Source organism: Mirounga angustirostris, unplaced genomic scaffold (assembly GCF_029215605.1).
Source record: "Mirounga angustirostris isolate CCGP_5_RB_7025 unplaced genomic scaffold, mMirAng1.0.hap1 SCAF_9, whole genome shotgun sequence".
In the NCBI taxonomy this organism is placed as follows: domain Eukaryota; kingdom Metazoa; phylum Chordata; class Mammalia; order Carnivora; family Phocidae; genus Mirounga; species Mirounga angustirostris.
In genome coordinates this window covers 48,766,838-48,793,879 of record NW_026991717.1, presented here as the reverse complement: position 1 = coordinate 48,793,879, position 27,042 = coordinate 48,766,838, and the positions used below count along the sequence as shown (strand labels likewise).

The following is a 27,042-nucleotide window of genomic DNA, read 5'->3' as shown; positions in this document are numbered from 1 at the left end:
TTTAAATGTAACATTTAAAAGGGTTATTAACAAATCTGTATTCTATCTCTTTGGGATACAATATCACGAAGTTATATAAAAGGCTAATTGCTAGCCAAAGGTATCCCTTTTCACTGTGTAAAATATAATGTCAACTCAGTTGCCTATATCAGAAGAAGCAGAGGTTGAGTAATCCAAAAGTAATATATATTTGTCTTTTGGATGCTTTTGCCCTTAAATTTGACTATGGGTGAGTCCAATGTCTAGGGAATTCATGTCAAAATAATGAAGCTATATTATAAAGATCTCAAATCAGGAAGCTGATGAGCTCAATTATTCTCCCCTTTTTTCCCCCAGGTTGAAAGAAGCAAATAAAGCTGAGCTCCAGTTTTCTTTGGTAGATTAGAATATTGAACACAGATGTTAAATCACGGGTCTGGGAAGAATTCAGTAGCAGATTAGAAGATGCTGAAATAAGGACTTTTAGATCTCTATTGGGTTATGTGATTAGAGTTTAAAAAAAAAGAAATGGGGGAAACAAAAAAAGGAAGATAGATTATCTTATAGAAAAAAAAAACATTTAGAGGAAACACTGCAGAAATTCTATAAAGAGAACAGAGAATGACATCTGGCCAAGTGTTATGCTGGCCTGAAATATACCTATCAAGTTCTGCATATTGCATGCCATAGGAATTGAAGGAAATGCAGTAATAGGCTAGTGAAGTAAAAACCAGTGTTTTTGAAAATTAGGGCATTCTGGGGTGCTTGGATTGTGCAGTCAGTTAAGTGTCCAACTCTTGGTTTCAGCTTGGGTTGTGATCTAGGGGTCATGGCTTGGGATTGTGAGGTTGAGACCTACATCAGGCTCAGCGCTGAGTGCAGAGTCTGCTTGGGATTCTCTCTCCCTCTCCCTCTGCCCCCCCCTTCAAATAAATAAATCTTTAAAAGAAAGAAGGAGGGCACCTGGGTGGCTCAGTCGTTAGGCGGCTGCCTTCGACTCAGGTCATGATCCCAGTGTCCTGGGATCGAGCCCTGCATCGGGCTCCCTGCTTAGAGGGAAGCCTGCTTCTCCCTCTCCTATTCCCCCTGCTTGTGTTCCTTCTCTCGCTGTGTCTCTCTCTGTCAAATAAATAAATAAAATCTTTAAAAAAAATTTAAAAAATAAAAGAAAGAAGGAAAGGAAGGAAGGAAGAAAGAAAGAAAGAGAAAGAGAGAGAAAATGAGGACATTTCTTGTGCCGTGGTATGTAAGAAATGCATATGAACATGATATTTAAAAACATCATTTGAATCATTTTTTTTTACCGTATGCATCTTTTATCTACTACCCAACAGCCACAAACTTGAAAATTGACACCTTGAATTTGAAAATATATAGAATTTGACAGTAATAGCAAATGTTTCTTCTAATGATAAGTACCTAACACTTTACCTAGCTAGCTTAGTTTTCCACAAAATTTCTAAACTGAAAGACAGCTTGCTTTGTTTATCTTCTCCAACTAGACTGTACATGCCTTAAGGCCAATTACTGTGTCATAGTTGTTTATATCCATCACAGGCTGTAAAGAAAATACTTTATACGAAATAGGTGCATATTTTTTTAATGAAGGCATGAATACAGAGTGTGCGAATATCTCTAGTTAGGTCTGGATGCCCCAGCTAACAAGAACATAGCAATCTTATCACTTCAGCCATTTTAATGCCTCATCAAATTACCTCTGCCATGTTGATTGTGTGATCTGCAAGGCACAATTAGAGCTATTGTAATTTATTTCATTTATATTCCATCTTGTTTATAGAAAAGGCACCAAAATCGCTCTGTTCACTGTACCACCCTGGGTTTTTTTATTATTATTATTTTTAATCCTAACCATTTTCTTTTCTTTTTTTTTTTTTTAAGATTTTTTTTATTTATTCATTTGAGAAAGAGAGAGAGAGCATGAGCAAGGGGGAGGGTCAGAGGGAGAAACAGACTCCCCGCTGAGCAGGGAGCCAGATTCGAGGCTTGATTCTGGGACCCTGGGATCATGACCTGAGCCGAAGGCAGACAGACCATTTTCAATGTGCTGTGCCACGTACGTCTAGTTTTTCTTTCATAGTGTCATGTTTTGGTAAAACTTTCTTTGCCTCTGTAAGTGTATTGATCTCGCTTAACTATGTCATACTATCTTTGTTGTAAAAATATGTCACAAGGCATAGCCCTTAATATTTCTAACTGTATTTTATTTTATTTTTTAAAGATTTTATTTATTTGAGAGAGAGCACAAGCAGGGGTAGGGGCAGAGGGAGAGGGAGAAGCAGGCTCCCCACTGAGCAGGGAGCCCGATGCGGGGCTCGATCCCAGGACCCTGAGATCATGACCAAAGGCAAATGCTTAAGTGACTGAGCCACCCAGGCATGCCTCTAACTATATTTTAACAAAGGGAATTGGTTTCCTGGCATGTAGCTAGCCAGGTCTTTAAAAGATGACTCTATCTTTTTTCCATTTCTTAACAATCATATAGATGACCATTCAGAGAAGCTAATATTTAGCTATAAAAGCTAACATTCATTCATGCTTACTATCTTCCTGGCACTATGCTTGGCTCTTTAACTGCTTTTGTCTTATTTATTTTTTTATTTAAAAATTTAACTATATGCACATATAATTTTGTATACATTTGTAGGTGTGCTGATCCCATACGTGGTGGGAAGAGTGTGAGGGTAGGGGAGCTTCCCCGTCAGCTGAAGGCAAGAGAGAGGAAGTTAGGAAACCACTTAAAGAGTGTAATGTGTGTCTCCCACAGTTTGGGGGACACAGAAGGCTGGTGTCAGAATTATCCCTGAAAAATCTAAGGGATGAGAGCTTAGAGGAAGTGGTCAATGGTTGTCGTTTGGGAAGTAGCTGCCCTTTTAGAGTGTGTCACAGTGCCAACAGCTGTGATGTTTCCCAAGGACCAGATCTAGGTGGATGACGTGGGGGGAAAGTCAGCCTGGCGTGGTCTTAGTTCCCATCGGAGGGGAAGCCTCAGGAGCAGAAGGCCAAAAGTGGATACCTCGGGGTATGGAAGAAATCACAAATGACTAGCTGGACTAGAGTTTGCGATACCCAGCAGCAGTAGTGGTAATGCTGGTGGCAGGGTTTGCAAAATCACCCCAACACCTTCTAGGAGAGGAAAAACCAGGTTTACGCATCTGCCAAGCCTAACAGGAGCCCGTAGCATCCAGCATCAGTTAAGTGAGAATTTTTCTACCTGCTTTCCTCTCCTTCCTCTCTGCGGTCCAGTTTTGGTGAGCTATAAAATGGTGGGAGGAGCCTCAGAGGGGTAACGGAAGGGAAGAGAAGTGATTCATACTCTCTTCCCTGACTTCTGGCTTCTCTGACTGCAGGCTGCTCTGGGTGCTGCAGATCTGAGCCAGATGTGGGGAGGAGAAGCCTAAAATATAAATGAAGTCCATAATTAAAAAAATATATATTTTATTTATTTATTGTGAGAGAGAGAGGGAGCATGGCGGGGAGGGGCAGAGGGAGAGGGAGAGAAAGTCTTAAGCAGACTCCCCGCTGAGCACGGATCCCATCCCCAACCTGGGCTGGATCTCTCGACCCTGAGATCACGACCTGAGCTGAAACCAAGAGCTGGTGGCTTAACCAACTGCACCACCCAGGTGCCCCTGAAGTCCATAATTTTGATTATTACATGGGAATGGAATTTTTTTTTGTTATTTTTTACATTGAGACATAATTGCCATAACATTGTGCTAGTTTCCGGTATACAACATAATGATTCAATATATGTATACATTGCAAAATGATCACCACAGTAAGTCTAGTTAACATCTATCACCACCATAGTTACAAACTTTTTTTCTTGTGGTGAGATCTACTTCTGTCAACAAAAGTTTATTGCTATCAACAAGGAAAATAATCTCTAAGCAGTACCAAGTGGCTTCCGTCATTTCCCTATTTTTCGTTCAAACTCAACATCTGCCATGAAAGAAAAGTCACTTTTTGTCCTTTCCTTCTTTCCTTAATAGAAATGTACTTGGATAAGTTAGAAATCTAAATTGTATACTAGCTTTTAAATAATTTATTATCCTGTTTCTATTACATGAAATTAGGCAGAAAATGTAGATTTGTAGTTTATTTTTATTTAAAGATCATAAACCATTTTATTTTTTTGTTGTACTTCTCTATTCTTCCAAACTATCTACATGGGGCCCATATTAAATCATCAGAAAAATAAGGTACTATAATTTTTTTACCCTGCCTCTTCCTCAAGCTATATCATCTATTCTTTCTTTTGCTGCTAGACTTAGAAAAGGAGCCCACACCCATTACTTTCACTTTTTCACTGCCCACTCACTGTAATCCTTCCAATTCTAGTTCACCTCTCTAATGAAACTGCTCTTCAAAGGCCACTGTTTTCTAGTCTTAAGCTCAAAGGCTCTTTCTTAGGCTTTATCTTTATGGATCACATTTGTGACAGTGCTTAATACACAGTGCTTAGTAAACAACCAGTTCTGAATGTATTTTAGTTCTATTCCCACAAGGATTTGTTCAATGGTACTGATTAAATTAATAAATACATAGTATTCTTTATCTGCATAAAAGATTGCATCAAATGAAAACTTAAGCAGTCCAGTTGTATCTGGTTTACCTACTGCTAATACAACACAATGAATTACCAAAGTCTTTTTCAGTCATACCCAGGGTAGGGAACCAAATATTTTAGAAATTCAACTCTCCTTTGTTGTTGTTCATTGCCATGCTTAGTAATATAATTATTTATCTAAAATATAAGATAAATAAGTTCTGGGGATGTAATGTACATCTTGGTGACTATTTAACAATATGATATTGTACTTTTGAAAGTTTCCAAGAGAGCTGATCTTAAAATTTCTCATCACAAGAAAAAAGGTTGTAACTATGTGAGGTGATAGATGTTAACTAAACTTAACTGTGGTGATCATTTCACAATATATACATATATCAGATCTTTATGTTGTACACCTAAAAGGAATAGTTATATGTCAATTACACCTCAATGAAACCGGAGAAGATATCGTTTCCTGGCAGGAAAATGACTAGATCAGCTTGAGAATAAGCAGTGGGATCCCTGTCCTTGCTCTATGAGAAATTAAGCTAGCAGCCAAATGAAACTTAGAGTGGGGAATATAAGAAGCTGTTCATTGAATTAAGTTGTCTCCAGATCACAAGCCACTGGTCTCTTGTCTCAGTTTTTATTCTCTATCCTTCCCCCAAGTTTATTGTCTGGAATGGCCTCTGGTGAGAGAATCTGCATCTATTCCCTAATTTTGAATGCCCCATTCTTTACCAGCTCTTCCCCCCAACCCAACAACCTGGATCGCTGCTTCCAATTTCCTTCACTGGCAGCCCTTGGGCACTCCTACCTGATGCTGCAAGAGGAAGTAAAAGTTGTTAAACCCTGAGTAGGAAATAGCCTCAGCTCTGTTATCTGAATTTAGGCTTATGGGAATGAAACCAATCAATATTTATTAAATGCCTACTTTGTGCCAGACATTTGAAAAATAACAGCTTTATTGAGATACGTCACATGCCATAAAATTCACACTTTTCATTTCATTTTATTTTATTTATTTGGGTTTTTACTATTTCTTTATGACAAATATTCCACATCCGTGATCCTCTCCAGTCAGAAGTTCTTTGAAATGATGCTGTTGGCCTTGGCCAATAAGAGGATGGAGTTGTCTGATTCTCCCATCCTGGTAATGGCCCCACAGATATCTTAGGTTTTAAACTGGCTGTTGAACCTGTCTGTCACCTTGTCAACCTCGCCACCTTCATCTGAATGGACACGTGGTCCCGGGCGCCAATGTTGCAGTAGCTGGCTGAACATTTCTGCTGCAGGTATAGGTCCACAAACTCGCCAACATTGTTCTGCATGTGGAGAGCGCGTCAGCTGCCACCGCAAATTCACCCTTTTAAAGTGTACAATTTGGTAGGGTTTAGTATATTCCTAGAGTTGTACGATCATCACCATGATCTAATTTTAGCATATTTCATCACCCCAAAAAGAGACCTCATACTCATTAGCATACACTTACCATTCTCCCTTCCCTGGAAACCACTCCTCCATTTTCTGTTTATATGAATTTGCCTATTCTGGACATATATAGCCTTTTGTGTCTGGCTTCTTTAACTTAGCCTGATATTTCTAATGTTCATCTGTGTTGTGTGTATCAGTAATTCATTTCTTTTTATAGCATAGTAATATTCCATTGTGTGGATATATCACATTTGTATATGGATTCATTAGTTAATGGACAATTGGGTTGTTTCCATTTTTTAGCTATTATGATTACTGCTACTCTGAACATTTGTGGACAGATTTTTCTGGGGACATAAGTTTTCACTTCTCTTCAGTGTATATCTAGGAATGAAAATACTGATTGGTATAGTAACTATATTTAACTTTTGAGGAATTGCCAAACTGTTTTCTAAAGTGGTTACACCATTTTATATTTTAACAGCACGGTATGAGCCTTCCAATTTCCTCATATCCTTGCCAATAGTTGTTATTGTCCATCTTTTTTATTATAGCCTTCCTAGTGAGTGTGAAATGGTATTTTGTGGTTTTGGTTTGCCTCTGCTGATGACGAATGATGTTAAACATCAACATGTGCTTGTTGACCATTTGTTTGTCTTTGTCGGAGAAATGTCCATTCAAGGCCTTTGCCCATTCCTTAATTGTGTTGTCTTTTTGTTGTTGAGTTGTAAATGTTCTTTATATATTTTAGATACTAAGCCTTTATCAGATATGTGATTTGTAAATCACATATTTGTAAATACTTTCTCCCATTCTTTAGGTTGTGTTCCCACTTTCTTGATGGTGTTATTTGAAGCACAAAAGTTTTTCATTTTGATGTCTAGTTTATCTATTTGTTCTTTTCTTGCTTGTGCTTTTGGTATCATATCTGAGAAACCATTGCCTAATCCAAGGTCGTGAAGATTTACTTCTATGCTTTTTTCCTAATAGTTTTATAGTTTTAGTTCTTATATTTAGGTCTATGATCCATTTTGAATTAATTTTTATATATTTTGTGAGGGAGGGGTCTAACTTTATTCTTGATCATGGATATCCATTGGTCCCAGCATCATTTCTTAAAATGATGATCCTTTCCCATTGAATTATATTGGACCCTTGTTGAAAATCAATTGACCATAAATAGAGGTGTTTTGTAACTATATATTGATCTGTGTGCCTATCTTTATACCACAAATACATTGTCTTCATTTGTGTAGCTGTGTAATAAGTTCTGAAAATGGAAAGTGTGAATCCTTCAACTTTGTGCTTTTTTTCAAGATTATTTTGGCTACTTGGGATTCCTTGTATTTCCATATGAATTTTAAGATCAGTTTGTCAATTTCTGTAAAAAAAAACAAAACTAGCTGGGACTTTGATAGTGACTGTTGAATCTGTAGATCACTCTGGGGAAGAATATTGCCATCTTGATAATATTAAGTCTTCCAATTCATTAATGTGAGATGTCTCTCCATTTATTTAGATCTTATTTAATTTCTTTCAATAATGCTTTATAATTTCCATTGTACAAGTCTTGCTCTTTTGTTAAATTTATTCCTAAGTATTAAATCCCTTTTAATGCTATTGTAAATGGAATTGTTTTCTTAATTTCCATTTCAGATTGTTCATTGCTAGTATATAGAAATATAATTGATTTTTCTATATTGATCTTGTGGTCTGCAAATTTGCTGAATTCTTTTCTTAGTTCTAATAGCACATTGTGTGAATTCCTTAGCATTTTCTATGTACAAGATTGTGTACAAATATACAAGCTTTATATTTTCCAAATTTCCTTCTGCTATTGATTTCTAATTTTATTCCATTGTTGTTGGAGAACACACTTTGTATGATTCCGATCCTTTTAAATTTAAGGTTTGTTTTATGGCCTAACATAAAATCTTTCCTTGAGAATGTTTCCTGTGCACTTTAGAAGAATGTGTATTCTCCTTTTTTTTCCCTTATAGTTAACGTCAGTGTGTGTGTGTGTCTTATAGAAGAAAGATAAGGGCAGATACAAAGCTCTTGGTTCTTAGCAATAAGAATTCAGATTGCAAGCAACATATCCAAGTATTTAAATAATCACTAGTTTGTGTAAGAACAGAAAACTGCTACAGTCCAGCCAAAGTCAGTAAAAAGAAGAATTCTATACTAACTCATGAAGACAAAGGTTATAGATGTGAAGGAGGAACAGTGGTTTTATTTGGATCTGGATGTTGTATGGCATGGCACATACCAAAAATTGCTTTTCTGGAGTGAAATACATGAGATTTATTTCTAGAGTGAAATATACTGGATTTTGAACCTCCAGAAACATCGTCTAAGATGATATTAGAGGTATGAGTAAAGGGGTTAATATTCTTCAGATGCATCACAACTGTCAGAATGAAAACAACTTGCATATGATTAAATAATAATGCTTACAAGTGGCCATTGCTTCGCTAAGATTGAGGATGATATGAAAGCCTCATAATTTTGTCTGATTGGGGAACTCATTTTCTTTTTCTTTTTCTTTTTTTAAGATTTTATTTATTTATTTGGGAGAGAGAGAGTGAGAGAGCATGAGAGGGGGGAGGGTCAGAGGGAGAAGAAGACTCCCCACTGAGCAAGGAGCCCGATGCGGGACTTGATCCTGGGACTCCAGGATCATGACCTGAGCTGAAGGCAGTTGCTTAACTGACTGAGCCACCCAGGTTCCCCGGGGTACCCATTTTCAATTCTGACTGTAACCAGGAAGTGATACTTTTGACCCAGGGGAATGCTGTCTATAACATGTGTATAACTAGGGTAGGGTTGCCTGATATAATACTATAACCCTCCAACCTCACATGCTCCTCTTCCTGCCACATACCATGTTCTGGTACTCTCAGTAGGTGATGTGACCCACTTCTGAATACCAGAACCTTCTCATGTTTCAGAAAGCAGGCCAGAAGGACAGGAATTCTGCAAGAAGAACTTCTGTGCCAAGGAGAGGGGAGAGGGCAAGAAAGCCAGGACTCCTGCCACTGAGAAATGGAAATTGGCTTAGTTTTTCATTTGTTTCTGCATGGGGGGAAAGATGATATAGAAGAGCCAACTAAGACAAGCCTTGTAAGTATAAAAAGAGAGAATTCATGCTGCATGTGTGTGTGTGTGACCTTACTGCATCATACCATCATATGATGAGCACTATGGCAGGTGGTCCTAAAAGACTCCTAGAATTTGGCCAATCAGTCTTTTCATGGAATAGGGAGACTAGTGAAGCATGGCTTTCCTGAGAGGCCTTCTCCCCAGCTGCTCAATCAATGTTTTATCTTTTATATACTTTTTGCCTTAGATATTATCTTGAATGAACATAAAGTGCCTCTCCTCCCCAGGAGTTTGTTGTATAAATTTGGGAATGGTAAACATAGATGCCTTCCTAGAAATACAAAGCCATACAATCACACAGCTGGAAGAAACCTCTGATAACTTCTAATGAAAGCCAATGGTCTCATCATCAGGTCTAGAGATAAGGAGCCTCAGGCCCAGAGAAGTTACATTATTTCCACAAGGGCATCCAGATACTTAATGGTGGGAACAAGGGTGCAGTTTACTGTAGCAGATGTAGAGCTGCCTACCATTCAGTATTTTATTACAAGTAAGAACTGTATAAACCAGTCACACCCTAGCTCAGCTGGCTCATAAATACAATACCAAGAAGGAATAAACTACACTAAAAGTCAAAAGGAACAAAAGTGTCCTCAAATGGCATTGCAGAACCAGTCTATTTTCATGACATAGCTCTCTCATCTTTATCTGAATTGGTATTTAACTTGCAAAACTGTCTCTATGTTATCCTAGGAAGTGTGAAATTCCCAAGGGCTTCTGTAATGTGCAACATGCCTAGACAGAAGTAAGCTATGGGTGCCTGGGTGGCTCAGTTGGTTAAGCATCTGACTCTTGATTTCAGCTCAGCTCATTATCTCAGGGTTGTGGGGTCAAGCCCCATGTCGAGCTCTACGCTGGGTGTGGAACCTGCTTGGGATTCTCTCTCTCCCTCTGCCCTGCCCTCTTAAAAAAAAAGAAAAAGAAAAAGAAAGAAAAAAAGAAAAAAAAAGAAAGAAGCTATTTTAAGAGAGGATTTTGTTAACAATGCTGTTTATCTGTTTCTTTCTTCCAATCTGGATATTGGAATCATTATTGTAAAACCCAGGTCGGGCCACCTAGCCCAGTGAAGGCTAGTTAACTCGGGATTTTATGAAACTAGTGGTAAATGTGTTGAAAATGACTAAATAGTATGACACTGGAATGAGAACCAGCTTCCTTTTAATATATTTTAAAATACATACCAGAACTGAAAATACCATAAAGCAATGGTTAACTTTTTGGAACTTTTTGAGAAGCTGATGAAAATTATTGGCAGGTCTTCCAGAAAATGTTATATATACAAGAAATTTTAGTTATCGTTCACAGAAGCGACATAGACCCCAAAGTCTATCAATGAACCCAAGATAAGGACCTTGCCATATAATTACTTCTGATACAATCTTTCAGGGCCTCCTCCAGCCATGTTGGTTAAGGTCCAATCTGCAGAGCTTCTTGCATCTCCTTCCTGCATGACCACATTCTTTTTTTGTGATGTCACTCTCTAGTTCCAGGGGCCTTCATATTTCTCATGACTCTCTATATTTGTAAAAACTCAAACTTCCTCTTAAGAACTACCATTATGGGTATGTTGCTTCTGCTCTGAGAAGTATTACAAAATTCTGCCAATTTTACTTGTCAATACTGAGAGTGATTTTGGTTCTTTCTTTGACTCTGTACCCTTCTCTTTGTCTGTCTAATTTCTAATGGCTCCATATTCCCTCCTGATGGGGAGAAGGGGAGTTATATGTTGTGTATGTAATGCTGTATGTAATTAAGGTACTCATGTAATTTATAAGCAAAATTGGTATACTTGGAGAGGAAAAAAAGTGCTATCAATAACCCCCTGGGGCGCCTGGGTGGCTCAGTTGGTTAAGCGGCTGCCTTCAGCTCAGGTCATGATCCAGGAGTCCCGGGATCGAGTCCCGCATCGGGCTCCCTGCTCAGCGGGGAGTCTGCTTCTTCCTCTGACTCTTCCCCCTCTCATGCTCTCTATCATTATCTCTCTCAATAAATAAATAAAAATCTTTAAATAAAAAAAAAATAAAAATAAAAAAAATAAAAATAAAAATAAAATAACCCCCTGGACTCCCAGCACTGTCCTGGCAAACCAGGCCATCTGGTGCCGCTAGTCTGAAACTGAAGTGCTGCTTGGTTTTCCACTGCTCTTGCTTGGGCATAGATCTCCTTCAAGGATCTTGTGAGGAATGGCTGGAACTAGAAAGCAAAGAAGGCTCCAAGGTGAAATTAGAGCTAGAACCCAGTGTAGTCCTTCTAATATACGCAGGACAAAGATTTGTGACTTTGTGACTCATCAGTGGTTATTGAAGCTACTTTGCCATTAGCCTGCCTGATATGTTAACCCTTGGTGTTCATGCTACAGGTGCAGCAGGCACAGGAACTAACCTGTGAATTTTTGTTGTTGTTCCTATTTCTTATTTCCTATTCCTGGGAAATTCAGTTCTACTATGTAATTCATGGGCCAGAGATCTCAAGAGATGTGAATGATTAGTGGATATGACATGGTCAAACAAGAATACACCAGGGCTGCAGTAACCAGGCTCTACATTGGACATTAGCACTTAAACCATCCAAAACACACATAGGGCAAACCAGAGAGCTGACAGCAGAGCACAGAGCACTCAAGAAGCAACTACTGCTTGAGCCAGGGAGCATAGACTCGGTGCAGGACTCAGATGGAAAGAGACTGGGAGCAGGGGCGCCTGGGTGGCTCAATTGGTTAAGTGACTGCCTTCGGCTCAGGTCATAATCCCGGGGTCCTGGGATCAAGTCCCGCATAGGGTTCCCCCTGCTCTGCAGGGAGTCTGCATCTCCCTCTGCTTCTGCCGGCCACTCCCCCTGCTTGTGCTTTCTCTCTCTCTCTTTCTCTCTCTCTCTCTCTGTCAAATAAATAAATAAAATCTTTTAAAAAAAGAGAGAGGCAGGGAGCTGAAGAAAATGTTTGTAGACATCATCAGAGAGTCACCTTCAGCAATTCAGTGACAATGATTCTATGCTTAAAAGAAAGTTTGGGCATTTGTAAATTCAAGGAGAAAAATACTGTAACCAGTATTAAGAACATTACATGAAGAAGTAACTGTATGAGGGGCAAGACCAGATAGATGAAGGGAATGGCAGAATCCTGACAAAATAGGAGAGGAGGAATCTGGGCTAAGCCAGACGAGGACGGAAATGATTCTTCTAACCACCCCAGCTAAGATAGTGCCCTGAGAATCTATATCACATTTCCACAAAAACTCGTGTATAATTTATTAAGTATATCCATAGTTAAGTTAACACTCTTTCAGTCATGCTCAACCAATAATTTTGATAGCAAGTACGGATTTGAATAATGCCTGGAGATCATCAGGACTAGCTGGACCGTGAATAATGGTTAAACTCAGAATTCTCAGAGCCTAAAAACTATAGGGATAGAAAACAGCTAAGTGATTGCAGGGGTTGGGGGAGGGTGGTAGAAGAGGTTGACTACTATGCAGTCATGCATAATTTGGGGAGTGATAGAACTGCTTTATATCTTGATTGTTGGGGTGGATATGAACTCTAGGCATAGTAGGTGGATATGTAACTCTAGGCATAGCAAAATTCAAAGAAGAGTACATCACAAAGAATGAATTATACTGTATGTAGATTTTAAAATATATAAGAGATTTAAAAATAAAGGAATCCAGGACTTTGTAGGTAAAACCAGATAAACAGCCTCCCCTCCAGTACCCTCCTTGCCATTCTAAATTGTTGCTTTAACAAGTTTGTATCTTCCTGATGGATACAAAGATATATTTGTCTTTCCATATGCTGACCTGTTGTAGGCCCAATGACACAGTAGGAACAGAACATGGAATAGTTAGATGGAACATGTAACTTGAAGCATCAAAAATTCCCTTGGGCGCCTGGGTGGCTCAGTTGGTTAAGCGACTGCCTTCAGCTCAGGTCATGATCCTGGAGTCCCGGGATCGAGTCCCGCATCGGGCTCCCTGCTTGGCAGGGAGTCTGCTTCTCCCTCTGACCCTCCTCCCTCTCATGCTCTCTGTCTCTCATTCTCTCTGTCTCAAATAAATAAATAAAATCTTAAAAAAAAAAATTCCCTTACAGAGCCTCTTAGTACTGATATTTCTCGATGTTTGGACTAATGGCATGAGAGGACAGGTATGGAAGTAGAGGAAGGTGACATATGAACAAAGTCCTGAAAGACGTGTGGAAGTGAACCATGTCGAACTCTAAGGAAGGGTGCTCCAGTCAGAGGGAGCAGTAGGTGCAAAAGCAGTGGGCACATGCTTTAGGTTTGAAAATTGACAGGAACACCAGTGTGGACAGAGAGGAGTGGGGAGCATCCAGATTGTGTGAGTCTGATAGGCGTTAAAACGAAGTGGTTTTAGTTTAAGTATGGCTCGAAGCCGTTGAGACTAAGTAGGGGAATTATCTGGTCTGATGTGTATTTTTAAAAGATGACTGTGGGGGCGCCTGGGTGGCTCAGTTGGTTAAGAAACTGCCTTCGGCTCAGGTCATGATCCTGGAGTCCCGGGATCGAGTCCCGCATCGGCTCCCTGCTCGGCAGGGAGTCTGCTTCTCCCTCTGACCCTCCCCTTCTCATGCTCTCTCTCTCTCATTCTCTCTCTCAAATAAATAAATAAAATCTAAAAAAAAAAAAAAGATGACTGTGGTTGCTATATGAAGAATAGACATTTGGGGGTAAGTATGGAAGCAAAAAAGCCATTGCAACTGCATAGAAAAAGCTTAGGAATGTTTTAGTATGGAAGGAGTAGATGAGAGGGAAAGCTTTGCCCTTTTGCCTGGCCAGAACCCCATCTCTGGCTCATCATTGCAATGATACACTTGATATTATCTTAGGATTCCTTATTCTCCTGGGCCTTAAATAGACATTGTAGTACATACAGAAATGCTTCTAGACAACTTGAAAGCTAGCTGAAGTTGGACCCTAGGAATTTTTTGTGACTTCACAGCACATAATTATATGATTTTCTCTAGCATGGTTCAGAAGCTCAGGTGTATGAATGAAGAGGGGAGATGATTTAATTAATCAAGAGCCAAAGTTTTGCCAGATATGTGTAAGACATAAACAAAGGGGCCAAAATAATATTACCATAATTTACACTAAACTATTAATATCTTAGTCCAGTACATAATCCTATTACAAAAGAATACCACATGATAAAGGAGGAGGATGTGAAGAATGATAAGAGGACAGTAATAAAAATGGTAAAGAAAAATGGGATGAGGGATGATAAAGAGAGGATGGAGAGAAGGAGTACATGAAGAATGTCAGAGTACTATCTAACAAAAATAATGAATGGTGCAACTTCAGGTGTTTTAGGAGAGTAGTCCTTCCTAGTAGTCCTCACATTATATTGTTACACATCTATAATTTACCTTAGAATAGTTCATTATGGACAGTATGATTTTTAATTTTAATTTACGCCCCAGGCAAGCTAATTAACATTGAGTTGGGTATATGCACATCAATAGTGTACACAAAAAACAAATACCAAACAAACAAAGCAAACTCACATTTCACAGGTGGCATTCCTAGTATCTTGAATCAGCGCAGAGGGTTTGTTAGCGTATGCATGTTAGAGATTATTTTTCATTGGTAAAATAAGTAGAATTCAAGACATGTGGATTGGCTAGGAATACTGTACTAGCCCTTCCACAGTTACAGGGACAGGATATAAAAATCTGGTGAACCCATTAGTCTCCACCCTTTGGAATGGTACTCTATGCTTAGAATTCCCATTCGTTCTGTATATAAGCCACTTAAGGATTTTGTGGCTTGGCTTTGACTAGATTAGCTCAGTCATGTTGATTTGCCTTGAGCAAATCTTTCCTGCAAGTTACTTGCTCGAGTGCTTAAAAGGACAGAAAGCTGGGGCTTTAGAAAGCTTACACTGCAGGTTGTGTGAATATTTTTACTCCTGCTTGCTAATAAAAACATCTAAGTGTGGCAGAATTTGACCTAGAACCTAACTGCAATATAAAAACCATGATAAATTGTAGAGGAAGAGACTGATAACCCCCACCAACCTATAACCATCAGAAGCTTGCAGTAGAGCCTAAAATCAGGAATAATCATACTGGCTTAAGTCATTTTGGAAATACACCAGGTAAAACAGCTTATTTTATAAGGTCTTTGGTTCTTTGGTAGAAGAGTATGTGATCTCTCCTTCTAACAAAATGCTAATCCTGAAAGGAAACTTAAAATCATGTGGTCGGCTTCCTCATGTTACACATGGAGAAATTAAGACTCAGAAAGATTGTTACATTCTCAAGGTTAATGCTTAAAGCTAGTTAGTGGTGAAGACAGAACTATGTTTTGGGTCTTCTGACCCAGAAGTCTCATTGCCACATTAGTAGAGTCATATATTCCAAACCAAAACACATGAGGTATGTGATCTAGAAGTTTGATATGACTTATGGGGATGATGGGACAGAAGACTTGGGATTCCAAAGGTTTTAGCGAAACACCCTCATTGCTTTTAGCTATCCTACCTCTCCCTTCTTAAGTATTTTCCCACTTCTATGATTCTGTATTTTCTTTTTTTTTTTTTTTAAGATTTTATTTATTTATTTGACAGAGAGAGAGAGACAGCGAGAGAGGGAACACAAGCAGGGGGAGTGGAGGAGGGAGAAGCAGGCTTCCTGCCGAGCAGGGAGCCTGATATGGGGCTCGATCCCAGGACCCTGGGATCATGACCTGAGCCAAAGGCAGACACTTAACGACTGAGCCACCCAGGCACCCCTGATTCTGTATTTTCTAATCTCCTTTAACCATACTAGGAAGTTACTCACTAGCAAAATTGGGGGATCCAACAGTATTACACATTGGCTTTCTTCCCATGTCTGCACTCTCTCAAAATATAGGTCACGGAAGAACTATTTCCTTTTGTTTTAAGGATGCATAATGTGTTTTCCTATTTGACCAAACTGACCACTATTGATATCTCTGGTTTACATGTAAGATATTTCAAATGTTGGAAAAATATATAAAGCAAGACCATTTCATGGTCTGACTACAGCCAGTGTTAATAATGGCAACTTTTTTTTTTATTATGTTATGTTAATCACCATACATTACATCATTAGTTTTTGATGTAGTGTTCCATGATTCATTGTTTGCGTATAACACCCAGTGCTCCATGCAGTACTTGCCCTCTTTAATACCCATCACCAGGCTAACCCATCCCCCCGCCCCCTCCCCTCTAGTTTGTTTCTCAGAGTCCACAGTCTCTCATGGTTCATCTTCCCCTCCGATTTCCGCCCCCTTCATTTTTCCCTTCCTGCTATCTTCTTCTTCTTCTTCTTCTTTTTAACATATAATGTATTATTTGTTTCAGAGGTACAGATCTGTGATTCAACAGTCTTACACAATTCACAGCGCTCACCATAGCACATACCCTCCCCAATGAATAATGGCAGTTTTTAAATCAACATTTTTTGGACCCAAATTTAGTGATTTATCTAGAGCCCTAAACTTTCTCCACCTCTGTGTTTTGTGAATGTGCACTGCTCATTGGTACAGGTACCACCATGATCCCTTCACTCATGTCTGAAGGTCTAGGAATGAACATAGAGTCCCAAATAATCCAACACACCAGGAATCATTACTGAGAAACTATATATGGTTCCCTGATAGCCACATAATTTGATGAATTATATTTAAAAAATAGAGACTCTCCAAGGTAAAAGGGGTGTTAAAAATCCTTGAAGCCAGGGGCCCCTGGGTGGCTCAGTCAGTTAAGCGACTGCCTTCAGCTCAGGTCATGATCTCAGGGTCCTGGGATCGAGTCCCGTATCGGGCTCCCTGCTCAGCGGGAAGCCTGCTTCTCCCTCTGCCTGCCACTTCCCCTGCTTGTGCTCTCTCTCTCTCTCTGTCAAATAAATAAATATTAAAAAAAAAAAATCCTTGAAGCCAAATGTCCCTGTCAAGGGGTCATCCAGCCTCTGCTTATGCAATGTCACTTGTCACTGATAAAATGCTCTTTTCCCAGAGAACATTTATTCCAATTTTGGGTAACTTTAACTGCTAGAAAGTTCTTTTTGAAAGAAATCCTTCTCCTTGTGATTCCACCCACTAGCCTCTTTTTCTATGGCTTCTTTGGTGTTGTGATGAATACATGAATTTTTTCTTTTACTTATTAGCCCTTTTGATATTTCTTTTTTTTAAAAAAAAAAGTCTTTTTTTTTTTCTAAAGATTTTATTTATTTATTTGAGAGAGAGAGAATGAGGGAGCACATGAGAGGGGGGAGGGTCAGAGGGAGAAGCAGACCCCTAGCTGAGCAGGGAGCCCGACGTGGGACTCAATCCCGGGACTCCAGGATCATGACCTGAGCCGAAGGCAGTCGCCAAACCAACTGAGCCACCCAGGCGCCCAGCCCTTTTGATATTTCAAAGTAGTTTCCATGCTCCCCAATCGCAGCATTAAAACATTAGACATCTGATTTATAAAACATCTGATGTTGGGGCACCTGGGTGGCTCAGTCGGTTAAGCATCCTATCCTTAAGGTCATGATCTTAGGGTTGTGAGATGGAGCCCCAAGCCCTGGGTTGGCTCCATATTCAGCAGGGAGTCTGTTTAGGATTCTCTCCCTATCCCTCCCCGCCCCCAACTCTGCCACTCTCCCCACTCAGTTTCTCTCTCTAAAATAAATAAATACAATATTTAAAAAACAAAACAAAAAAACAAAAAAAAATCTGATGTTAAATGTTTTTTAAGCTTTTATTAACTTATTATATAAGTAATCAGTTTTAAATAGAACTATTTGAAAATTACAAATATCGCAGTTTGAGTGTGCCCAGAAACAGAAAAAGATTTGAATGCAAGCAGATTATTTGGGAAATGCAGAATATCTTAGGGTAACGGGGAAGTAATACAAGGAAGAGAATCTGTCCAAAGAAGGGTGTGTTTTAAGCCAGCTATCACAGTAGGAAACTAGAGAGAAATTTCATGGAGAACCCCCGGAAAACGCTGCAAAATAAATGCCTCAAAATTATGCTGTCTCAGGGGTGAAGTACTACCTCAGCATTTTTAGCCTGCTTACAACCAAACTGTTTTCTGCAGGTCTGGAATAAAAAGCTTGCAGGCACAGAGGAAGCCATTAGAGATTGACTGGAGTACTGCATGAGACACTGACAGCATCTGGGATAATAAGCAAAATAATGATAATTATAATTATTAATGATTAACATTTTGATGTACTTCCATTTGGAATTTTTCCTGTATGTATATTTACCTGAATATAAATTATCATAAAAATGTCACTCTATGATATTAATTTGCAGACTGCTTTGACACTTAGTAATACCATATATCACATCTTTCTATGTCAATAAGTATAAATCTACTCATGTCATCACTAATGATGATATACTGTACCATAATTTATTTAATTAATTCCCTGGTTGGACATTAAATTGGTTCCAGGTTTTTGCCACTTTTAAGGGAAATGCTTTATTTCAGTTTCATTGAACAATAAATTTATTTTTGGTCCAGTTGCCACTTGACTATATGTTTATTATGATAATGCTTATGAGATATAAACAGTGTGGGAAAGAGTGTTGTATATTCAAGTGCCAATGATTCATGCTTGCTTTGCAGTTCAGAAATATTACTTAATACAGGTCAGTTTGAATTCAAAATACTGTATGTATCTTATTATACATAAGATATCTGATTATATCACAAGATACATCCACATAGGTTACAGAGATTCAGTTTTATTATGTCATTTAATACCACTATCACAACTTAGGACCCATTGTTTTATATTTATGAATATTGATTTGGATTTTAGCTGAGTACTTCCAGCCCAGAGCCATCATGGCTTCCCAGATGCAGTTATATAGTTGAAGCACTTTCTTTTTTCCTTAGAGTACTTGTTACTTGTTAGTTTATAGCAGTACCAAATTACACATCATACCCCCATGATCTCAACTTGTTCAGTGGGTGTGATATTTTCTTAGGTGAAGATTCCTGGGAAACAGACAGAGATAAAGATTTGTATGCAGGAGGTTTAATAGGGAGTAGTCTCAGAAACACTCTAAGAAACATAACCTCACCTCATCTGGATTCTGTTTACTCTTTTTTTCCTGGAAAAATTTATAAGAAGGTTAGTGGGAAAAATTCCAAATCGTGACATTACATTTCAACCTGACCTTCATCATCTCGCTCCTCTTGAACACATTCTGTATCCCCTTGACATTCAGCTAGCCCTTCTGTTGGGCATGGAGGCTTGTGTGGTGGGGCTATCCAGACTCCCATCCTTGAGGGATCTGAGCCTCTGGTTGCCATGTCTGTTTTAGGCTATGGATGTTGCACTTGTCCTTTTGCTATCAAAATCAGTTAGGCAAGTTATCAAGAGGCATTCCAGTGGATCAGCTAAATAGTCTTCCTTTCCTGCATTGTGTAACAGTTAGTTCTACCTCATCCAAGCCAATTACCCAGCTAATATGGGGAGTCTTTTTCTTGTCCGATAGCCTCTTGGCAAAAGGAATCTGAAATGACCAGGTGGTAGCTTAAAGTTTAATGAGATTCCTATTACTCTGTCCCTTTCTGGAAGCATTTCCTTTATGCAGACTGGAAACTCTAGGCCTGCAGAGCATGTAGTTGCAGTGACAGGAAACACTTGGAATGCTACTGAGAAAAGCTACTCCTACTTCCATAACCTTGGATTCTCCTGTTTGAAAAATATCACCATAAAATGGTCATTGATTTAAGGTGTCAAGCTCATCCTGAAGGATAATCCCCTATCCTCACATGATGCTGTGCTTTCAAAGTCTGTTCCACCTATCAGGCCTGCAGGGTTTGGGGGGTACAGCATGTGATTAAAAACAACAACAACAACGTGGAATCCTATGGTCATGGGTCTGCCACCACATCTCATTTGTAAAATAGCTCACTTGGTCTGAGAAAGTGACCTCTTATATAATGGTAGTGGCCAAGGCACTTTGGGCAGAGAAATTAAACCCATACCTGAGATAGACATCAATATTTAATTTGGATGGAATGTCTCAGCAAGCCCCAGACCACTGGATCCCTAAAAACTTTACTGACATGGATAGGCTTGAATTTTCATAGGATTTGTCTCCTGTAGTCGGATGTGCATGTACCTTATCAAGGCTCATGTAGTACTTGCCCATTTCTTAGTCATTAAGTCTAGCTAACTTGATATTGCTAATGTCATAGAACAGTATAATCTGTGGGATGTCCAGATAGTCCAGGTATTTTCCACTATGTAATAACAGAGTGTAGGAGAGTTAACTTAGCTCTGGGGCAAAACTATTAATGTACTGTTGTCTTTCCAATGTGAAGGCAAACTGCTTATGCTCTTCCTGCCTGTTAGATATTGAAAACAACATTTGCCATATTAATAGCTTCATACTTCTTATCAGGGGCTGTGTTGATCTGCTAACAAAGATATCACATCCATCACAGTAGCTACAATTGAGGGTTACTACTAGTTAAGTTTGAGATATTATCCACCTTGTGGTTTAGAGGCCAGACTGGACAATTACATAGGGTTGTGATGGATACCGCCAAGCTTGTGTAATTCGTCTTTGAAGATGTTAATAATTGCTGCCATTCCCCCTTGAAGCAGTGCTGTTTTTGATTTTACAATCTTTCAAGGGTAGGAAAGGCAATTCCCAAGGTTTCCATTTGGCCTTTTCTATTATAATAGGTCTTTTTTCATAGGTCAGGAAACCAATGTGAGAGTTCTGCCAATTGCTGAGTATATCCATTCCAGTTATGTGTTTAGGTACCAGAGAAATGACCATTAGGTCATTCTATACTTACTTTTAATTTTGGAACTAATGGACTCACTGTGAGATGGAATTGGGTCAAGACTCCATTTATTACCTAATCTCCTTCCTTATTTTAACAGAAGTGTCATGATAACAATTAGGGTCATTGGGTATTCAACTCTGTGTTCATTCAGACCTTGTATCCCTCAAAAACTCCTATGTTGTCCTTTTCCTCAGTTTATAATTACCTGAGGAAAGTCTTTTTGGGGAAGGACTGGGGAAATCACTATTGCATACATTTGCTATCGTATTACGGTCTTCTTCCTCAAGGGACCTGGCCTCTCTTTTAACTGATGTGTTCTAAGTCTGACAATTGCCTCAGGTCTGGAAACTAGACAAAGGATTATATCTTCCCACTGGGGCAGGTGACCTCAATCTTTTGCTCATCCAGTGATATATATCATTGATTGTTGTATATATAAAGCAACACCCTTGTTGGATCCCTATCTGTCTTACTGCTGGACACATGTTCTGTTAATCGTCTCCATAGATCACCATGGGTCAGACTCTTCTGGCTGCCTTTCTATCCTTACTGCCCAAGAGAATTACACCTACCTTGCTTCTGACAATTAGGTACTTCCACCTGGCCTCTACTATTCCAAGATCATATCATTGCTATTAAAGAGCCTATTCTGTTACAGATTCTCTTACTGTCAGCCCCTTCTAATAGGGCTTCTCGCTACTGCCGCTGGCCACCCTCACCAATGCATTTCTTATTATCTTGGTAAATGGAATGTCCTCAGGGCCATACCAAGGAACATAATTAGCTGTTGAATTTTCCACTTCATTTAACACAGGCCACTGCTTTTTCCAAGCTTCTAAGAGCCATGCCAGCAACTTATTAGAACTGGATGTCAAGATCTTTGCCAGAGTGTTAAAGCAAATGTCATGGAAGAGTGTTCCTATATCAACAAACTTTGCCTTATTCTGCTTTATATTTTGTTCCCCTTGATTCAGCATCTTTAGGACCAACTTCCTTGCAAACAATCCTGATTCTTGCTGCTGCATGTTATTAAGGTGCTCATTGTAGCTCACCTCTCTGTTGCCTTAGCAGACCTGACAATCCCCAGTTATGCTGAGATTTGACTTTAGTTATTGGTCTGGTTGCCAGGTGGGCAGATCCTGAGAAGGGCAGGCATTGTCTTGTAAGCCACCTGCATGTTTGAAACATCTGCATATTATTCAAGCAAAGCAGCACTCATCTTCTAACAAGAATGAGTGGGACATTTCTGTAGGCTCAAAGAGTTTAGACATACCAGGGGTTCAAATTTCTGATCTGGATCCACCCAGAATCCTTAACCTAGGTCTCAGGGTCTCATTCCTTCCATCTCAGGGCCCTGACTTTGGCATAGGAAATTTTCTAGGATTGAGAATGCAATATTTTTTTGAAATTCTGCTACTCTTAAGATTAGGTCCTAAGCTAATGAGGACTTCTTTAAATGCCTAGTATGGCCTTTAGTATTCACACTTTGCTTTAAATTGATGAGTAATCATCGTTAGCCTATCATTTTTTTTCACTTTGAAGTTCTGATGTTGTTCAGCAACAGCTATGCAATTCCACAATCTTTTTAATTACTACTTCCCCCATACCTCTCAAATGCCAGAGACTGTACAAGTCAATGAATCCCCTTTCAGATCCCACCCCAATTAGCCACAATTGGAAAGCCTTGAGGATTTTACTGCTTCAGCATAATAGGAGCTATCCACACTCCACTTGCCAGCAGCAGTGAGGTCCTCACTGGCAACAGGTGGTCCAAATGCTGAATACCATCCTTATAGACTGCTTCCTAGCCCATTTCTAATACCAATGTGTCATGGGTGGTGTTTTTTAGAAGCAGAATCGAAGACAGGAATTCAGGTGCAGGTGATTAATGAAGGAGTGCTCTTCAGGAAAAACCTAGAAGAGATAGAAGGAAGCAGGATAGGGAAGGGGAAAGACTGTGCAGTGACGTGGTCTCGGGTTAAATCTGACTTTTGCCTGAACAACGGAAGTGAGCCCTCTGGAGTACAAATCATACTGAGAGTTTTCTCAATTTGAAGCCGGGGGGCAGACCTTTAGACTCCTGTATCAGTCATTTATTAGCACCCCCACCACTCCCACACATACCTGGAACATCTATTTTGTATTTTAAGCAATGACTAGCCACCTGGAAAACTTTCTTTTTAATAAGTAGGTTCAGACTCTTCCTGATGTTTCCTTTCCTCCAAGATTTCCTGATTAATTTTGTGTGCCAAAAACAAAAATCTGGAGTCTCTTAAATATTCCCATTGGCCACAATCTGATAATATGAGCAGCAAAATAACAATATTAATAATCATTTTTTTAAGAATTGAAGAAAAAGGTGAGTCTGTGAAAGGTCATGAGTGGGTAAGAATATGTAAAGGAGGAAAACAATCATAAAGTATATAAAAAGGTAATCCTAAGAACAAAAATGTTGACTTTGAAAGGAGATTTTAGGGGTACCTGGGTGGCTCAGATGGTTAAACATCCGGCTCTTGATTTCAGCTCAGGTCATGATCTCAGGGTCATGAGATGGAGCCCTAGTTGGGCTCCACGCTCAGCAGGGAATATCTTGGGATTCTCTCTCCTTCTCCCTCCCCCTCTAGTGCTCCCCCTGCTCTCTCTCTCAAATAAATAAATCTTTAAAAAAGACAATTATATTCTAAACAGGAGAGTGGAGAGGGATGTAAAGATAGCCAAGTTTCTGTACTTTACTTAAACTGGTAAATGATGATACCACTAAAGTGTGATTATATATATTTAATGTAATACTTAGAGCAACCACTAAAAAAGTGCTAAGGGGGGGCGCCTGGGTGGCTCAGTTGGTTGGGCGGCTGCCTTCGGCTCAGGTCATGATCCTGGAGTCCCAGGATCGAGTCCCGCATCGGGCTCCCTGCTCAGCAGGGGGTCTGCTTCTCCCTCTGACCCTCCTCCCTCTCATGCTCTCTGTCTCTCATTCTCTCTGTCTCAAATAAATAAATAAAATCTTTTTAAAAAAAAGTGCTAAGGAGATACACTCAAAATCACTATAGAATCATCAAAATGGAATTCCAACTAACCCATGGTAAGGGAGAAAAGTTTTTTAAAGAACCAACAGAAAACAAAAAATTAAATGGCAAAGTTAATCTTTTTTTAGATCCATTTTTTATGAGAGTAAATGAAAATAATATAAATATGTCAGTTAAAAGACAGATCTTTCAAATCAAAACCACATTGAGATACCACCTTACACCAGTTAGAATGGCAAAAATGGACAGGGAAAGAAACAACAAATGTTAGAGAGGTTGTGGAGAAAGGGGAACCCTCTTACACTGTTGGTGGGAATGCAAGTTGGTACAGCCACTTTGGAAAACAGTGTGGAGATGCCTCAGAAAATTAAAAACAGAGCTACCCTATGACCCAGCAATTGCACTACTGGGTATTTACCCCAAAGACACAGATGTAAGGAAAAGGAGGGCCATGTGCACCCCAATGTTCATAGCAGCAATGTCCACAATAGCCAAACTATGGAAAGAGCCGAGAACTTTATAGCAACTGAATGCATATATTATAAAGAAGATGTGGTCCATATATACAATGGAATATGACTCAGCCATCAGAAAGGATGAATACCCAACTTTTCCATCAACATGGATGGGACTGGAGGAGATTATGCTAAGTGAAATAAGTCAAGCAGAGAAAGTCAATTATCATATCGTTTCACTTATTTGTGGAACATAAGGAATAGCATGGAGGACATTGGGAGAAGGAAGGGGAAAATGAAGGCGGGGAATCGGAGGGGGAGACGAACCATGAGATCACCCTGAGATCAGGAAGAAGTTGAGAATGTCCACTCTCAAGGATCTTATTCAGCATAGTAATAGAAGTTCTAGACAGTTCAATAAGGCAAGAAAAGGAAATACAAAGCATGGAAACCTTAAAAGAAGAAATAAAACTGTCCCAATTTGCAGGTAAGATATTTGCCTATATAGAAAGTCCTAAGGATTCCACACACACACACAAAAAAATCTTCTAGAACTGATAAGTGAGATTATCAAGGTCTTACAATATAAGATAAAAAGACAAAGGAAATTGTATATCTGTATACTAGCAATGTACAGGTGAGCTCCAAAATAAAAATATAATATCATTTACAATCTATAAAAATATACTTAGGTATAAATTTAACCATATATGTATAGAATTTGTATGCTGCAAACTACACAAAACTGAGGAAAGACATCAAAGAAGATCTAAATAAGTATAAAGACATTATTTATGGTTTGGGAGAGTCAACATAGTAAAAATAATCAATTTTTCCCAAATTGCATACAGGTTAAACACAATTCCTATCACAATCCCAGCAATAGTTTTTGTAGATATAGGTTATATTATTCTAAAAATGTTCATGGAAAAGCAAAAGAACTAAATAGCTAAAACAATTTTTAGAAGAACAGAATGGAAGGAATCATTCTACTTGGTTTCAAGACATTATATAGCTATTACAATCCAACTGTCTGGTCTAGTGCGATAGACATATAAATCATTGAAACACAACAGAGGACCCAGAAAAAAAAAACATAAAATTATGTCCAACTGATTTTTTACAAAAGTGTAAAAGCAATTTAATGGGGGAAAGATATCTTTTTAAACAAATGGTGCTGGAGCAACTGGACATCCATAGGTTTAAAAAAAATGAACCTTGACCTAAGCTTCACATCATATACAAAAATTAATTTAAAATGGATCATGAACTTTGGGGCACCTGGTGGCCCAGTCAGTTAAGCGTCTGACTTTGGCTCAGGTCATGATCTCAGGGTCCTGGGATGGAGCCCCATGTCAAGCTCCTGCTCAGCCCCTCTCCCTCCCACTCATACTCTCTCTCTCTCTCAAGTAAATGAATAAAATCTTTTAAAGATTTTAACAGCAGAAACATGATCTAAAAGGAAAAATTAACTGGACTTCATCAAAGTTAAAAACTTTTGCTCCTGGAAAGGCCCTGTTAACACGAGCAACAGAGAGGTAGAAAATATTTGCAAACCACATATTTGATATATCTAGTGTCTGGATTATGTAATGAATTCCTAAACCTCAACAGAAAAAAAAATCAAACAGCCAATTAGAAAATAGGCAAAAGACTTGAAGAGACATTTCACCAAAGATCATACACAGATGGCAAATAAACACATGAAAAGATGTTCAACATCATTAGCCATTAGGGAAATGTAAATTAATACCATAATGAGATATCACTCTGAAGCTATTAGAATGGCTAAAATTAAACTAGTGACAACATCAAATGTTGATGACAATGTTGGAGAATCTGGATCAGTCATACATTGCTGATGGCAATGTAAGTAATACAGTCAATGAAAAACTGCCTTGACACTTTCTTAATAACCAAACATGTAACTGTCACTCAACACAACATTTATCCCAGAGGAATGAAGTTTATGTTCACATAAAAACCTAATATGAATGTTTATAGCAGCTTTTTCTGGAAATAGTCCCCAGCTAAAAACAACCTTGATATCCTTCTATCAGTGAATTGGTTAAAGAAATGGTGATACATCCATACCAGGAATACTACTCAGTATAAATAGAAACAAACTGCTGATACATACAACGACCTGGATGAATCTCCTGAGAATTATGAGTGAAAAAAAGTGCCAATCTCCAAAGTTTACATATCCTATGATTCCATTTATATAACATTCTTAGAATGACAAAATTATAGAAATAAATAAGAGATTAGTTGTTGCCAGGGGTTTAGGAGGGACTGGGGGTGCTAGGAAAGTGGGTGTATCTGTAAAAGGGTAACATGAAGGATCCTTGTGGTGATGAAAATATTCTCTATCTTGACTGTATCAATGTCAATATCCTGGTTGTGATTTTGTATTATAGTTTTGCAAGATATTGCCATTGGGAAATTGGGTAAACTGTACATGGGTCACTCTGTGTGATTTCTTACAACTGCATATGATCTAATTGTCTTAAAATAAAAGAGTTTAATTTTTAAAATGATGGAAGGATTAAGATAGTTTGGGCTGGCACCTGTTGTGTCATGGAGAGTTTGTGAGGTACTCCCACTCTTGCAAATGGTCT

At 38.8% G+C, this 27,042-nt stretch overlaps 1 protein-coding gene and 1 pseudogene across 4 annotated transcripts in view; one reads left to right on the top strand and one right to left on the bottom strand.

Moving 5' to 3' along the window:
* Window positions 1-27,042, top strand: part of TEX9 (testis expressed 9) — a 228,930-nt gene that overhangs the window by 65,512 nt on the left and 136,376 nt on the right. The window lies entirely within an intron of this gene.
* On the bottom strand, window positions 5,633-5,883 carry LOC123861177 (small ribosomal subunit protein eS21-like; annotated as a pseudogene).